The 18,309-nt window shown below is 38.2% G+C and overlaps 1 long non-coding RNA gene across 3 annotated transcripts in view; it reads left to right on the top strand.

Moving 5' to 3' along the window:
* Positions 1 to 18,309, top strand: part of LOC128841477 (uncharacterized) — a 74,782-nt gene that overhangs the window by 4,706 nt on the left and 51,767 nt on the right. For 2 of the 3 annotated variants that reach the window (XR_008445851.1, XR_008445850.1), the window contains exon 2: positions 1,369 to 1,463. The exons of the other annotated variant lie outside the window; for it this stretch is intronic. This is a non-coding gene — a long non-coding RNA (uncharacterized LOC128841477). The remainder of the gene's footprint in view (positions 1 to 1,368; positions 1,464 to 18,309) is intronic. 3 annotated transcript variants of the gene reach the window in all.

Raw genomic sequence — 18,309 nt, 5'->3', positions numbered from 1 at the left:
TATACAAAACTGCAATGCTAGAAGTGTTCAGGCAAAATCACTGCAAGTTCCTCTTTCTATTGGAAGCACAAGAAAAAAGTTCTGTTTCACTCTCCAGGCAAACAGGTTCTCTCCATTTATTCTTTGTCCAATATACAAAAACCTAAACAAATGCTCATTACCGTTAAGGGAAGGAACAAGTGAATTATGGAATGATGGATTTCTTTCCATCGTCTCCTGCAGTTGGAAGATGCAAGGGAGGTGGAGCTTTTCAAATGAAAAAAAAAACTCAAATATTAAAATATTACCAGCAAAATATTATTTCAAGCTACTTAAGTTTTTATAACTGCGCACACCAACCTAGTATCTAAAACATGTAATCGTTAGCAGCTTGTCTATGTGTGTTATATATACTCCCCTAAACTGAATTATAGATTGAAATGTAAACTGTGTCAAAATTATATCTTCTGTAGCTGGTGTGTGTGAGAGAATGTGTACGTACATACACACAGAGACTATAGATAAAATTGACACGGATTGCACCACATTTACAATTTCGTTTGGGTTTAGTAAGAAATTTACAATGGATAAACATTTATTGAGATTTAACAATTATTGTATTTAAGAAATACATAATAGATCAGAAATCTACAAATTCCCTTAATCTGCAGACAAGCTAAGCGGACAGGATGGACAATTTAGAAAGGGAGGAAAAATTGCCTGACTGAAACCAATACAGGGCCATATACAACAGTTAAAGAAATATCAAATATGGTAATAAATTGGTTATTGTTGTGACCACTAAATATAAAATTTCTGTATCGTTCAAGTCCTGGACTAGTATTATGCTCCAATTGGTACCCAGAACTGTGAAGCTAAATCAAGAGATTATTCCCCATAAATCTCTGGTTTACTGATGGAAGTATGTTTACATGCCACTGTGAAATATCCTTCTTTTCTTCAATTGAAGAAAGTTTTATTAAAGCCTCAGTCATTCTTCAGGTGTAAGGTGAACGAGGAAAAGGGAAAAGACAGCAGAATGAAAATTACCAGGCTTTTTAAAAAAAAACAAAACAAAAAAACAATATATCTATATATACACACCATTTAGGAATGTATCAGAAAGAATGAACAAAATAGTAGATGTGTCTGAAAACATCAAATAGGGCACAGACACTTTAGGGCCATTCCTGCATTTGCAGTCTCGTAATAAGAGCATGGTACTAAGAATCAGGAGATTTTGGTTCTAATGCCAGCTCTCCCAATGAGTTATGTAGCTGTGGACAATTCACTTAACCTCTGCCTCAGTTTCTAACAGTTAGGGTAATAATCACCTATCTACATCACAGAGGATTAATTGGTGCTTTGGACATGTAATTATTGTTGCAGGCCCTATGCTCAAATATCACAAAGAAGGGCATAAGAAGCACTGAACAGAATATGAAGGCAAAATTCCTGTTGACTTCCATGTTTATCTGCACCAGGTCTGTATGCTTGGGCCTAATAATTAAACATAAATGTACTTTCTTTAGCTGGAAAGGCAGAAAGTGTGTGCTTTTAGCTAGGTACAATACTCCATTTTCATTTAATTTACTTAAAACATTTCATCTGTTTGGTCATATAGTATTTTGCTTGCTGTTAGCAAAATATTATTAGTATTTAAGAAGATAAGTGAGAGAGTTTCATCTTCAGTATAAAATATAGTCACGTAGGGCTGGATTGTGAAGCCTACTAATGTGGTGTAGTACCTTACTCTGCAAGTTGTCCCACTGATTTCATTTGCTTGACTTGAGAAGGTGCCAATCAAGGTGAGAAAGGGTGGCAGTCTCTGGTCCTCTTATTTTTACCTGTGATATTGATGCATTTAGGCCCTGATTCAGCAAGGCACTTAAGCACATGGCTAAATTTAAAGCGTATGAGTAGTCCATTGACTTCAGTAGGATCACTCCTGTGCTTAAAGTTCAGCACATGCTTAAAGACCTTGTAGAAACTGGTTCTACAAAACCCCTGCACTAGTTTGAACAGTTACATGTCCTTAACCTGATTCTGCTCTCTGTTATACTGAAGTAGGGTTGGATGAGTAAAGCTGAGAGAAGTATTTAGCCATTCTGTTTTCTATTTGGTAACAGATTTTGTTACGTAATTGATCTAAGTCACAAATTCATGGGTGTGCATTTCTAAAATCACAGCACAGTAAAGAATCCTGCAGAGCATGAGACTTAACAGTGGTTTCTTTCAGGCCGCCATTTTGTGGTGAAGTGAAATTGCTGTCTGAATCACATGCATAGAACTGGAAAAATTTTATTTTTGTCTATGTACAGCTATGATGGTGCTCTGCCCAAATGAAGAAAACACTCATTCTCTCCATAGAGTGTTTGCATTAATCAATATTCATGCAGAATATGAAAGAAGTACTTACACACATACTTTCAAATGTCTTGACAGCTCTGTCCAGGTTATAAAAACCCATTAGAAAATTGAAACTGTAGCAGGTCTGTGTCCATCTCTCCTCTGCTTCTTATAATGGGCGGGGTGATGAGAAAGAAGCGTGAGGTGAAATATCCTGTGTGGAACTTCAGACTCATGCAACGCACAGGATTAAAAGAGGAAGTAAGCAAAATGTGTAGGCTATGAGCTATTGCTGGGATGTGTTTCACCAGCCTACTTTTACTGTCAAGGCACCAGACTGTATTAGCAGTTTATCCACTCCCCTAAGCTGTAGGATGTGGCTAATGGGATTGGATAAAATGATTAAAATCATTTTGTCTCATGATTTCATATCATAAAAGCAATATGTGCAAAACTGAAATATTTAATTGTATGATGAAAGCACAAGCACCACTTTTTGTTTTACCTTTAATTTTTTTCAACATGTAGAACTATTTCCTTCTGTACCTTTAAAAAAAATAGTCAGCATGCAGTCTTCTAGCTGAAATCAATTTATTTTAACCAGGAAAATAAGCTTGAAACTAATTTTTTTTGCATGAAATGTGTGAAGCTTTTGTTTAAAATGTCTTCAAAAGAAGATTGCAGTTAAATTATTTGCAGGGTTGTATGATTGTTATTTAAGAAATCTGGTGATTTTCCAGGATATGTTGTCCATATGCTGAGGCTTAACTTCAACTTTCAAGTATTATTTGTAGATCATTTTAAATTATTTTTTCCAGAAGGATAATTTGCAAAGGGGAGCATTTAAAAGAGAAGTATAGTGCATGACAACAGTAAGGGAGAAGATAAGCAGTTCCCAAAGTTTATCCAAAGACATAAGGGTTAAAATTTCAGATCTTCATAGAAGTGGGAAAAAATGGAAGTTAAAAAAAAAAAAAAAAAAAAAAAAAAAAGAGAGTGAAGCTGCTGGTGACTTGAGTGTATTTATGGATTACTATGTCTTGAAAAGAAGAAAACCAGAGTTGTAAGATGACACTGCAGGGGTTGTCTGGACTTTTCACTGAGTGTGAAGTCTGTTTAGTCAATGCCTTAATGCTGAATACTGACCTTTGACCTCTTCACTCCCCCCTGCTCCAGGTGCAACATTTTTGCAAGTGCTTTAAACTTTATTGGAAAGTTTGTGCAGGTTTCACACACACTGCAAAGTGCACAGGGTATTTTACACAACATCAGCAGAAACATATGACATCAAGGCTTAGCTTTTTTATTATTTATTTAGAACACACAGACTTGTTTTGTGTGTTCCTTCCCTCATCCCCCCTATTAAATTATTAAATTAATAATTACCACATTAAATTAATAAAGAGCAAAATCATATTTGAAAGAATTCTCCTTCTTGTGTGTCTCAAACTACACCTCTAAATAGCCAAATACAAGATTAAAATTAACTGGTATGGCACATTAGCCAGTATGGTAAATTATAGACAGGCTATGCAACATAGAGCAGCAGCATTATTGATCTCTTAAATTAATTGTCTTTGCTATGGAAATGTAAAACACAAAAACAAGAGGAGCACTTTGGCTAACTGATGTTCTCAGAAACAAATCAATTTCTTGTACTATTAATTAGACCTTGGCTGATATAAATATTGAGAAAAACTAACGTTTATAGTCTAGTAATAAAGGGAGCCATACTACATCAAGTCTATAATTCAGGTTTAGATTTAAAAAAAAAATAACTGAATGAACTTCTTCCGGTGTATCTTCAATAAATGACATTATAAACTAAATAAGCCATGTGTTATACATAATGCATATATATTACATACACCATGTAACGTTTCATTTGTGTGTGTACCCTAGAGGTTTGATAAATAGTTACTGAAATTGCCTGTTTGCTAAATTAGGCTACAAGTGTCACCATTTTTCACACAAGATGTAAAAATGGTATCCTAACCTATGCATCCATTATAGATTCTATGGTACTTTCGGTAAGAGCAGGGATTTTTTTTCAGCTACTTTGGTTAAATTCAATCTCCAGGGATGCTTTTTTTCCCCATTTGTGTCCTACTAAGAGATTGCAACTATTTTGTTCAGGTGTGGACCTGGCTACGATGATTTCACCTTGTGATGTGATTGCTGAAATGCACTCTACATTGGCACAGGAATTTAAAAATCAAAATGGAAACTTAAGTTGGTGACAGCCGGTTTGGTAAGGGGCAGCTGTACATGTTATTTCTGGGAGAATTTAAAAGTTGACCTAGAAAGCTTTAAATGGCTTTGTATCAGCCAATCCAAGAGACCTCCTCTCTCCCCATGCCATACTGCCACAGTTGCACTGAGCAGAGGGGTTTGATTTAGAAGAGTGGGTGAATGGTAATGCCCTCTCTGCCAGGGTCCTTACTTTTAGGAACCAGGGCCGGCTCCAGGTATCAGCTTAACAAGCAGGTTCTTGGGGCGGCCAAGGGAGAGGGGCGGCACCTGCGGCAATTCGGGGGTGGCAGGTCCCTCACTCCCTCTAGGAGCGAAGGACCTGCCGTTGAACTGCCGCTGCCGATTGTGGCTTTCTCCCCCCCTCCCATTGCCGCTGCCGATCGTGGCTTTTTTTTGCTTGGGGCGGCAGAAATGCTGGAGCCGGCCCGGTTAGGAATACACTGCCACCATTGAAATTCAAAATGGACCAGGACTGCTAAGCCTCAGGGTATGCTCCAAGACTGGTGTCAACTCTAATACTTGGGTAGGATGAGTCTGAAGAAGGCTTAAAGTTCAGTTTTTTGAGGGGAGATTTTTGGCTGGGGGTTGAATTTCATATTGGGTTAAAGATTATAGCTGGACTGTTTTTTCTAAATATGTCAAAGCCACCTAGGGTAATATAGGCACCTATTTTAATATTTTGTACCTTTTAATATACATTTAAATATATAATTAGCTTTTTCCATCTACATTATCATTGTAGTTTCAATTGGATGCAGCTTTCCTGCCCATGGTGATGGGTGTGCTGCAGCGGTCATATTCCACCCCGGGGGTGGCTGCATTCACTGGTGGGTGACATGGTTGAGTTCAAGGTTCTTTGGAACTAGTATTCTAGTGCAGCATATTTTTGAAGAAGGCTCAAGTCACAAAGGTTCCCAAAGCTCTAGGAAAGGTTTAAAGCCAGTTTTCTGTTTTGGTCTCATCTCCATGTGTAATGTACAGACTGCAAAAAAGTGTCAGAAAAATATGGAAACTAAGGTCTTGAATGTTATGTTCAAAATCTCTTTCCAAACCTAGGCAGTGGCTTTTTTTCCAAACGCAGAGTGTGTTCCTGTTAACAACGCAGCTGTTAACATGTCATCAATACTCTTTGTTTGAGAATACATTAAAATGAAGAAACAGATTTTTAAAGTGATTTTAAATGTAAACATGGTACTATACCATGGAACTGGAATTGGTTTCTTCCAAAACTATTCCTTTTCCCTCCTGAAATGACATGCATTGTTTTCAAGACCAAGATTTAGTGCAGGTACTCAATTTCACTGAAGGTCAAATACACTTGTCAAAATTATATTTTTTGCACAGCTGAGAATTCAAATAATTTTGTGGCCCAAAAATGGACAGATCTTGTCTTTGTGATAGAAATATGTAGCAGTGTAGAGCGGATATTGGAATAAAATAGAATGAAGGAGTATTATACACTACGTTCATGTAACATCATAGTGAGACGATCACCAATTTTTGTTTTGCTGTATATGAGGAGAAATACCCACCCAGACACTAGATTTTTGTCATTGTGGAATTTTTTGTACCAATAAGCGCTTGCACATAAAAGTTTTATTTTGGCTTTACATCCTAGATGTCTCAATTATACTTGCAACAAATATTCCTGCAATTAGCATTTGTAAGTATGTTATCACCTCTCTCCTATATGAGATGGATATGCCTAGGATACTTTCCAGGATGGGTTCTGTCTCTCACGTGTCACTTATCACCATGGTATCAGAGAGCCTTCCCTGTTAAATTGGCAATGGTTTTGAAAAGGCTAGTTGACCCTACTCATAATGGAAAACAAATCTCTACACAGCCTGAACCAACCTGGGGAGCAAAGAGCACCAAGCTAAATTTAGTTAGTTAATAACATAAGTACGACTGTCAAGTGATTAAAAAATTGATTGCAATTAATCGCATTGTTAAACAATAATAGAATATCATTTATTTAAATATTTTGGATATTTTCTACATTTTGAAATATATTAATTTCAGTTATAACACAGAATACAAAGTGTACAATGCTCGCTTTATATTTATTTTTGATTAAAAATATTTGTACTGCAAAAAAATAGTATTTTTCAATTCACCTACTACAAGTACTGTAGTGCAATATCTATCATGAAAAGTTGAACTTACAAATGTAGAATTATGTACCAAAAAATAACTGCATTCAAAAATAAAACAATGTAAAACTTTAGAGCCTACAAATCCACTCAGTCCTATTTCTTGTTCAGCCAATCGCACAAACATGTTTGTTTACATTTCCAGGAGATAAGGCTGCCCAGTTCTTGTTCACAATGTCACCTGAAAGTGAGAACAGGTGTTCACATAGCACTATTGTAGCCGGCATCGCAAGATATTTACCTGCCAGATGCACTAAAGATTCATATGTCCCTTCATGCTTTAATCACCATTCCAGAGGACATGCATCCATGCTGATGACAGATTCTGCTCCATAACAACCCAAAGCAGTGTGGACCGACACATGTTCATTTTCATCATCTGAGTCAGATGCCACCAGCAGAAGGTTGATTTTCTTTTTTGGTGGTTTGGGTTCTGTAGTTTCCACATCAGAGTGTTGCTTTTTTAAGACTTCTGAAAGCATGCTCCATGCCTCATCCCTCTTAGATTTGGGAAGGCACTTCAGATTCTTAAACCTTGGGTCGAGTGCTGTAGCTATCTTTAGAAATCTCACTTTGGTACCTTCTTTGCGTTTTGTCAAATCTGCAGTGAAAGTGTTCTTAAAACGAACAACATGTGCTGAGTCATCATCTGAGACTACTATAACACGAAATATATGGCAGAATAGGTAAAATAGAGCCAGAGACATACAATTCTCCCCACAGAGTTCAATCACAAATTTAATTAATGCATTTTTTTTTAACTAGTATCATCAACATGGAAGCACGTCCTCTAGAATGGTGGCTGAAGCATGAAGGGGCAAGCGAATGTTTAGCATATCTGGAATGTAAAGATCTTGCAATGCCGGCTACAAAAGTGCCATACAAATGCCTGTTCTCACTTTCTGGTGACATTGTAAATAAGAAGTGGGCAGCATTATCTCCCATAAATGTAAACAAACTTGTTTGTCTTAGTGATTGGCTGAACAAGAAGTAGGACTGAGTGGACTTGTAGCTCTAAAGTTTGCATGGTTTTGTTTTTGAGTGCAGTTATGTAACAAAAAATTGTACATTTGTAAATCGCACTTTCACAATTAAGAGTTTGCACTACAGTACTTATATGAAGCGAACTGAAAAATACTGTTTCTTTCTTATATAGCATTTTTACAGTGCAAATATTTGTAATCAAGAATATTGATTGTATTCTGTGTTGTAATTGAAATCAATATATTTGAAAATGTAGAAAATACATCCAAAATATTTATTAAATTTCAATTGGTATTCTATTGTTTAACAATGCTATTAAAACTGCAATTAATCACGATTATTTTTTTGAGTTAATCACGTGAGTTAACTGTGATTAATCAACAGCCTTAATTAATTATCAAATAATCCTAAAATAACTACTATACATTCTTTGAAGAATGCCTGACTACCTGAAAATTTTTAAAAGGTATGATTTTACAGTAATTTGAAAATACACAACAGAATACAGAATTTAGCCAATCTATGACCTTTATTCAGGACAGACAAGGTGGGTAAGGTAATGTCTTTTATTGGACTAACTCCTGTTGGAGAAAGAGACAAGCTTTTGAGCTGCACAGAGCAATTCAGGTGTTCACATGGCACTGTTGTAGCCGGCATTGCATGCCAAAGGAACCAGGATTTTGCCCTAAAGGCTTATTACTAGAGCCCTTGAGGGGAGTTTTGCTTCTTTTAAGTAGCAACAGTCAGGTTCACCTCATCCATACATTCCACCTGTACTCCCACCAGCCTCCTTGAGTATTCTTGCCTCCTGTTGTCAGGATGATTCTGGTCCCACTTCATTGCCAGCAGAGCTCTACGCTAGCCCCAGCCTCTGAAATGTGTCCCCTAGTTGCAAGAAAGAGATTTTGCCCATATGCCTTGAGAGCCTGGGAAAAGTAAGTCTGGAAGGTGTTTTTCTTACTTAAAGTAGCTAGAAGTTCAAATTTTTGTTATAAAGTATTTCTGGGCAAAAAGCATCATTAACATCAGGAACCGCATATACATCTGTACTACATACTTCCAGGTATGTTTATATATAGTGTGCACAAGTACACAGTTTCCCATGATAACAGTGGGAATCATACAAATATATCCACTAGGCTATGGACTCAAAATATATTCTGTAAGAGGCTACCAGGCTTACAAAACTAGGAGCAAACTTAAACAAGATAAGCAGAAGTACTTAAAGGGAAGCTAACATTTAGTCTCACCAAATTTCAGTGAGTCAAAACATGAAGCATTCAGTTATCTTAGTCTGTGGGATTAATCTGTCAGCATTTTATTACTAAATGCAAACTTCCTCTTTTCTCCCTTATTGGTGTCATGTGTTAGAGGTTTTTTTAAGTTTTATTTTATGGTTAAGTTCACATTGCAGATTCATCCTTGCCTCATGCCTTATTTTGGTAGTTCCTTTCCCCATCGCATATCATGAGACAGTCTTCCTTCGTACACCAAAAAGTCATGCTCAGAATACAAGGATTTATATAACCCCATTCAGAAGATCATCATTCATTATGGCAGTTCGATTGGCACTGATATTTAAATTCAGTTTGAAGTCCCAACCAGTATTGTAGCATAACTTTGGGCTCTTATTAAGACTCCATCCCTGAAAACTATATTGGACACATTGAGTTAGTAAACGAGGAGTGAGCCATTTGGTAAATTGTCAAAGCTTATGCACATCCAAAAGACTATTTGCTGTAACTCTGAATAAGTAAAACTGAATCATTAATCCTCTTCTACACATTAAGTCCATCTTCTATACACAGTTTAGGCTGCAGTGCAGGAAAATGTCATGTTTCTTACTGTATAAGAAATAACTATTCTGTGAATCTTCTTGGTAACAAGAGATACCATAATATATTGATAAAAAAAGGCAATATTCAGAGTTTTTTAAAATAAAATCCAATTATAACTATAAATTTATTAAATATATTGGTGTATATACTGTGGCCAAAATCCCTTTTTACCATGACAAAAGCAGTTTATCCAGGCCATTTGCAAGCTAGTAGTCTTAAGCCAATTACATGTTAACAGAAAAATCAGATAATCAAAAGGTCAGATCATGTCTTCTCACACCTGCTCTCTTACAAACAATATATTTTAGCATCTTCTGTATTCCCCATGGGACTAAAACCTTCTGAGACTTAACTAATGTCAAGTCTGGATCTCTACAGAATTTATCAATCTGTCTGATATTTTTGAGGTGCCTCACATTTGCTGGAGTTTCTAATCAAGCAAACCTAGAACCACATAATCCCCTTGTGGAAAAATCAAACTTAACTCAAGGGAGAAATCCTGGCCTCACTGAAGTCAATGGCAAAACTCTCATTGACTTAATGGCCCCAGGATTTCTCCTAGGGTTTCAAGGAAATGCATCCATTGAAGTCTAATGGAAGGAGCATGAAGCATCATCTTGAAACCTTGTGAACACACAGAGGCCTTAGGGTCTCATTCAAAGTCCATTGAAATCAATAAAAAGATTCCCCCTCCATGAAGGGTGTGAAAAGCATGGAGAAAGGTGATATATAAGAGGTAATCTACAGGGCCTCCAACATAAAGTGGGCATTGCCTGGCTTTCTCCTTTTGCCCCAAACATGTGGATGTCTCAGCGGATAGGAGTCACTATTTTGCTACGTTAGTATATCCTTGGTGGACTTTCTGCTCCCTTTTTCCACTTAGCATTGCAGATCAGATGGGAACATGCAGAAAATTGGGACTGTGCAACAGTCTTCTCCAAGAGTTAATCTCCTATTTTAAATGCAGAAATGTGACTGTGCTAACATTTCTTTTGCTGCATTAATGTGAATTAAGTCTAGTTCAAACTCATTGTGCAGGACAAGAAAAAGCAGGAGAGACCTACTTTTCAACTAATCTATTTCATGCCAAGTAATAAAATTTGCTAAGGAATGTCATCCTATACAGAGAATCCTTCACATTATATGAGCACATTTCTGAAGGAAGACCCTCTGTATTGTTTTCCATTTCCTTAAGAAGGCCTCTGACTGTACCAGCTGTCTAAACATATTTCCAGACTCCGTACATTCTGCTCCAAACCCACTGTAGTGGAACTTCTCTTAAGGGTCAAAGGTAGCATAACTGCAGTGACTTAGTGTTTTCAGAGACAAGCGAACATAGCAGTGTTTTTTAAACACTATTTTTATCAAACTCTGTACTTATTTTTACCATTATTTGCTACACCTTGTTTCAGCTCTGACCTAAAGAATACAACCTCTCTGGTTTCTGTTTCTTTTAGTCATTCAAAAATAAACACAAATATATATCTAAAAAACAACTGCTGGAGTATTATGTAAACATTATATAGGCTTTAAAGGAATTCATAAAGATACTTGTCCTTGAGTAGTCTGCTCTTGATCCTTATCTGGTTTGCTCTCTGCTACAGTCACACTCATAAAGAGGGTGAAGGTGGGGGGAGACTGGCACGTGTGCATACACATACTCCATCTACTAGAATATTCGTTTAGTCTCATGTTTTACATGCCCATACAATTAGGAAGTAATGACCTCAGAGGGATGTGGATATGAATGAATATCAGTTTTGGACTACATGATCTGATTTATGTCCATATTGAAACCAGGAGCTAAAATCATATCAGGCTAACCAAAATGAAGACAAGTGACCATAGAATGACTAATATAGCATATTAATTACTCAAATTAAATATTCAAAGCCCTGTTGATGTTTAGTATCTCTTCCGAAAAAAGTAAGTTAAAGAAGTTTACACTCTCCTTACCCCTACTCTCCAACACAGAATCTGGATAATACTGAATTAAATTTATGTTTGAACATTCCTTCTAGTCATCCAAAAAGTATGAACAATGGATATTGTATTCTATCTAGTATCATAGTAACATCTCATGCATTTGATCTTTAAACGATGGTGGCACTACAGAATTCACCTTTCTGGTTAGAAGTCAAAATGTTTCATGTAATGAAAAATCTTTTCCATAACTTATTATACATCATACAAGTCTTGGATTTTCACTTACTTTGAATGAAAGACCAGCACAAAACATCTCTCATTCAAATGCTACCATGGTATCCTCTCAGTTTTGATCTTGTTGCACATTTGGAGAAGAATCAAGGAACATATTTCTTAAAAGGCGATAATGTAAAGCAGCAAAAAGAGAAGGAATTAGTCCAAAAGAGTACTTGGGGTTTTCCTTTCCAAATTAACTCAAAATGATTTAAAATTCAAATGTTAAAGTCTCCAGGAGGCAGCTCAAAGTTGGGTATCTGTCCCCTCCACAGATCACTCTAGATTTCACAGAGTTTAGCATCACTGAAAAAGTCATTTTTTAAAACAGACTGACTGTTGCTAAATGCTGTCTTGTCCAGACCAGTACAAACTTGCCTCCGTGATACTGAAGGAAAAACATGTCTTACTCTCTTCTTTTGAGTGATCATATTTGTTACCATTGGAAGGAATATTCCAGTTTCTATTAATGGCTGACCTGGTTAAGAAAAAAAAAGGTTTTAATTTCAATATCACAATGAGACACTAGATCCCATATCACTGCTTTTAACAGCAATCGCCCCCAAAACTTTAGTAGAGCAACTCTCAAGATTGATTTGTGAGGACTGTCAGTCATTGAACATGTATGTTCTGAAAGTAATCTTCTTCCAAGTATTCAGTGATTGCCAGTAGAAGAGAAGATGCAGTAAATCTGCCTATTCAAGAGGTCAGATGGAGGTAATTCAGAGATCGACAGAAGTTTCAGTCATAGCAAGACCTTCACAAAAAGTTTCCCTATCTGTCCTTTGAATAGTCTGGCTCCATTCGACCGCATCATTTGATCACTGAGGAAAGTTTGAGTAGATTTAAATGTTTGTGATAAAGGGACAGGGGAAGTGTACACTGTAGGGACTGGCAGGAGGAAGAAGAGAGAAGTATATTCTTAAGGGGGATAAAGGAGAAATGTATTATTGAAATCTTGGCTCAACATCTACATTTCATTTTGAAAAAGTGTGAGGGGTCATTTCTGATGAATAAATCCAGGAAAACTGGACTGTGGTGCAGTAGTTGGGTCAGGAAGAGTGAATGACTGCTTTCTACTCAGAGCAAGGCTCTGGACTGGTAATTGGAGATACTGAGGTGGCGAAGGTGAAAGGTTAGGAAGGGAGCTCAGTGGAGACTGATTAAGGGGAGAGGAGGAAGATTAGATTACACATTTAGCCTTTTCCGAAACTCTGGCTGACACTCTCCTCAGTGTCAAGGAGCTTGAGGTTAGTTACTGCTCAGGCCATTGGATGGAAAATCACCAGGTGAATTTGATATGGTAAAAAGAGGTTGGTCACAAGAAGGGAAATAGAATTTTTTTTGTCCAACTCACAAAAGGTTGAAGTGGGAATTATAGGTGTAGGCCTAGTCAAGGGGGAAATTTTAAGTGGACATTGATTGTTTTGAGTAGTAGGAGAAGAGACTATGCTGATCGTGAAATGGTTTGTGCTTCCTGGTTCACCACCCTCATCTCAGTGCATGGCTTCAGAGGCTAGCTGCTACCAAATTAGCTGGTTGAGATATATCTGGGGGACTGTGAGCATGGTAATGAAAGGACACGCAAAAGGTGGTCTTCAGTGGCTAACAGTGTATGCAAAAGGGTTCAACAATGCCACAGCAAGCTGTGCATATGGGAATGCAGAAGGGAGGCCTGGGCATGGACTTGGGACCCTTAATACATGGTGGGCAGTGGAAGGTCAAGGCCAGCATCTATTGTGCGAGATCAGGTTTATAGTAGACATTCCATGGTTCCCATCATCTGAGGAACAAGTGATCGGAGGACATCGCCCTGGCTCGCTTACTCATGCTATTATAATTGCACAATCTATCACTAAACATTAGTTAATATCTATGATGTGATCATTAACACCTCTGATTTTGCACACATATGAATTGTCTAGCTCATCCTGTTATATTTCTATTAACTCTGTTACAGAAACTGATTGTTTATGGCAACTGCATCAGCCATCCAATTCAGGAAGTCTCCAGAGCCAAACAGTTCTGATACAGCTTTGTCCACTTAGGACGAGTAACTCATAATAGATTTAGAATGGTATTGTATTGATGAATAGCTTCCCTCACTGAAATCAATGGCCTATAACCTTTCTCATGCAGCTCCTCAGAGCAGTAGCCTGGCAGTCTCTAAAAATTGATTATTTTGGAGGACTTCCATGTTCATATGTATAGTGGCTTCACAATTAGCTTTGGATTTTACAATTCAGGGCATATCGACAGTGACAATCTGGATCTTGTGTGTCTTCAGTCCCATCAGAAGTAGTGGTGTGGTTAAACCTTTGTTCTGTATGGGCCACCAACTTCTAAAGCTAAAAAAAAAAAAAAAATGCAGATGTGCCACTCCTATTGAGGTGAAGGATCTATTTTTTTTTTTTCCATCCTTGGATACTCATGTACTGAATTGCTTGCAAACTGCTGTGAAGCTTCAGTTGCTGAGTTTCTGGAGAAGATGACAGAGCTTCAGGGTACTGACTGCTTCATCTGGGACAAAAAACCCCAACACAGCTGACCCGCTAGCACATTATAATACTTTTTTTTGATCCATTACTATTGACACAGCAGTTCCCAAGAACCTTCCACCTTACCTAACTCTTCTCAGGGAACCAGAAAGACAGATAGCTAGAGCAGCTGTGGCAAAGCTGCAGACTGAGTCCACATGCAGGAAGTGAAGAAGAGTCTCTTGATTACAGTATAGCATATGCAAAGCCCTGAAAAATGGAGGTCTTCCAGGTAGCAGACTTAATTCCCTATTGTTTGCAGTAAATGGCATAGAGGAGTATTTCATACAAAAAGGTTTTGCTATGTATCGGATATGTCTCAGGTTTGGTCTGAAGTTTTGAAATACACAGGCCGAAGCCAGTTCCGATGGGGGCAAATCAAGATGGTTTTTCTTTGAACTGCAGAGAAAAAAAAATACAGAGTTGAGTTTTTATAGGATCTAGAATTGCTTCATGACATTGGCTGCAATTTGGAACCACACTGCTCCTAGCTAGATTATAAGCCAAAAAATGTCATTAATACAGAGTTAAGGTTGGCCATTGATAACCTACACCCTTCCAGAACAATGAGTTGAGCAAAACTTAAACTTCTGAAAACCAGAATACAGGGTTAAGGTAAATGCCCACACAACCTTAACTGCACTCACCCCCCATCTCCCTGGAGCTGGCAATAGCCATTGGGAATTATCTGCATGCACTCCAGCTGCATTCACTGTGTTAATTAGCTGTACTGAATGATAGAAGAACTGTGATATGAGGAGATCTGGGTCCGAGTCCCCCCACATGTAGGGTCAAAGAAAAGAAGTGCAGGTGTCCCTTATTGTGCCAGACTGCGTACTTTCAATACTGAATTGTGTATGTTTTGTCTCAGTCTTGGGGCACTGGGATCTTTATGCCATGGGTATTGGCAAAAGTGAGAGCAGACTGTGGATTAATGATGGGTAGGGGTAAGTATAGGTTTATGTGGTCTCCTGTGTGCAAGTGTGAAGGGGGGCTGTGGTTGAAGTGGGGGTTAAATTTTACCAGTGTGGTATTTTGTTTGGGGAATAGGCTCAGTGTTTGAGCACTGAGCAAGTGCAGGTAGTGTCTGTCCATTCCATGAAAAGCCAGGTTATTGTTCAGAGAGGGCAGAGTTAAGATTGTGGGCATTTATCTTAACACTGTATTTCTATTTTAACAGTTTGAGTTTTGCTGCATTCAAAATTCTGGAAGGGAGCCACCTATCACAAGGCAACCTTACCACTGCATTAACAAACAGCTCTTTGCCATTTAATTTCCTAATTTCTATAACACAGATAAATACTTGTTGGTAGGAGTTAGTGGTCATTTAGGCACTTGTAATTCTCACTTAGGTTTGCAGTCAATATGCTACTGTGGCTAAGTATAGTCAAAAGAGCTTCTCCTCTTAGATGTCAAAGAGCTTTACATCATTATGCCCATTTCACAGAAACAGAGAGGTGAAGTGACTTGCCTAAAGTTCACCCACCTAAGAATAGTCACACAGCAGTGGTCTTTGCATTAGGCCACATGGTTGCTATGTAATTCTTAAGTGCTCCTCCCCAGTCCTGTACATTTTCTGACAGTAGAATGGAGATAATGGTCATGCTTTGAATTTTTTGTTATGTGTAGTTCCTGACAGAACCAGTGAGATAAATCTCATCCATGGCCTAGGTCCCAAACCCTTGACAGTTATATTACATGGTGGTTACAGTTGCTTTAAGCATGAGAGAGGATAGTGGTGGGTCTCTTTCCTTCTCCACCCCTGTCCCAGCTTTCCTTACACACCAATATTTCTAGCTCCTCCTCCCCTTCCCATTTCACTAAGACATTAGCTGGTGCTGCAGAAGCCATTAACATGTAAGAAGTTCACCCTTCCCATCTCCTGCCCTTTGATGATGTGTACACATCACAGGCAGCAGCTTACCAGAGGGCTGCACACTACCTTGGTTATGGAGCCTTAGCTGCACACTGAATTGGGCCCCACGCTCCCATCACCCACCCCCAGCTGGGACTCCTGCCCCTGCCCCTGCTTCAGCTAGGCTTCCCCAGCCATGCTGCAGGTCTATCCCCTTTGCTCCTTTCCCAAACTAGAACCCCCCCAGACGCACATATCAGCCAGCCCCCACACCCCATTCCAAGGTGATGTTTATCTTAATTATTTATTTTCTGGATTTCAGATGTTTAAATTTGCATTACTTTCAGCCTCCACTCCCCGATCCCAGATCACATGGAGGATGACTGAGAAGGGCTCAGACACCCCAAGAGGCCAGGCTATCTGTTGGGGGTAACCTCAAACTTTGGAGACCCTGGTGCCATAATTGGAGCCCTGGGTTGATCTCTCTGTGTACAAGAGGACTGTCTAGTCAATTTAAAAACTTTTTTTGGGGGTAGGAGGGTAGAGGCCCTGTATCTCAGGAACCCCTTAGCAAAGTGGCTCCAAATTTGGATTAGTGACCCTACCCTGACCCTCCCTCCTCCCCCCGAGGCAGCACACCAAATTTCAAGGCAAACCAAAAAGCTATATTAGGTTAGAGCACTTATAATAGTCAGACTTTAAACAGAAAGTTGGTCTTAAACATCTAGCAAGGACACAATGAGTTAAGCACTGAAGTAGATTGTCAATCCCTCTGTTTAGGAGAGCAGAGTATCTCTATTCCTTTCTTGTCAAGAGGACAGCATTAGATGATAGTTCTCTCAAGTATTCTCTCATTTACTGGAGGGTGTGGACTGGAAATTGTGGAAATACACACAGTTCCCTCCTCTAATTATTATGTTTTCCATACTTTTAGTGAGTGCACCTGGCCATTATTATAAACATCAAAAAAGAAGGGGGCAAGGAGAGTTTGTTTGAACAGAAGAGCAGCCCCAACTATCTTTACACCAAGTACATCCTAGGTGTACAAGTGCAACTTAGCATGAAAGTACCCTCTTTCATATACTCAGCCAGCTTGAAAATCAATTATGTGTTTGAGCAACTTTTGGCAGCCTTGATACCTTTTATGTGCTTATGAATTACTACCAAATAGCATGTTGAGGCCCAGGGCTTACAAATACCACTCGGATTTTAAAAAAGCCTTTCAATACCCTGGGCCAAGATGACTATGGAGTCAACTTTTTGTCAAGCATCAGAATCAATGTGGATGGTGGCAGTTTTCATTATACAACACTGAAGGGTTAAGCCTAAATTCTGCAGAAACTTATGCATGTGCTTAACTTCACAATGTACGACGTGAAGCGTGTGCATAAATCTTTTCAGGATTAGGACCTTAGTCTTTATTTAGAATATCATGAAAATGTCACGTTGCACATCAGGATGCCTGCTGCTCTTTCATACAGATTTGAAATTTGAAACAAAAGACTAAATATTAAGATAAACAATAAGTAGTTTTATTTAATGCACATCAATCCTTGCTGGATATCTACCTAGAACCACAATTAACTAAAGCTCTGGAAGCTTAACCCAATACAGGACTTCACCAGTTCTTTGGTAACAATATGAACTCTTGAATTTTGAAGCAAGCTGTGCTCCTATTATTCCAAAGTTCTAGATAGATACATGGAGAAGTTCTTTCCATTGCATTATGTTCCAAATAAATTAGGAATTAAATCTCTTTTCCCCATCTATCCAAAATTCCTTCCCTGTTAATGCAAGTAAAATATTTCTACACCTCCGACATTTGAAATCTCTCAATCCTTCCCTCATTAATACAATCTAATTTTCCACATAGGAGTGGCAAATTGCCATTAGCGAGGTGCAATGCAAGGAAAATAAGTAGGTATGAGTATTGTTCAGTATGACTATAGTACAAATATTTCAAAAGCTAGTCATAACCACAATTTCATAGCTCTCAGAATCCAATATATCTTTATTATAACTAAGTCTTTTATGGGGTAGTAGTTCCATTTCTCATTACTTTTTATTTCATTTAAATGAGTCTTACTTTGTTTGGTTCTCTCCCCCATTGACCCCTAAAACCCTGAAAATATTGTTTGTGTTCAGACTGTGACAGCAAA

Source organism: Malaclemys terrapin, chromosome 8, assembly GCF_027887155.1.
Source record: "Malaclemys terrapin pileata isolate rMalTer1 chromosome 8, rMalTer1.hap1, whole genome shotgun sequence".
Classification (NCBI taxonomy): domain Eukaryota; kingdom Metazoa; phylum Chordata; order Testudines; family Emydidae; genus Malaclemys; species Malaclemys terrapin.
This window is presented reverse-complemented; position numbering and strand designations above follow the sequence as displayed.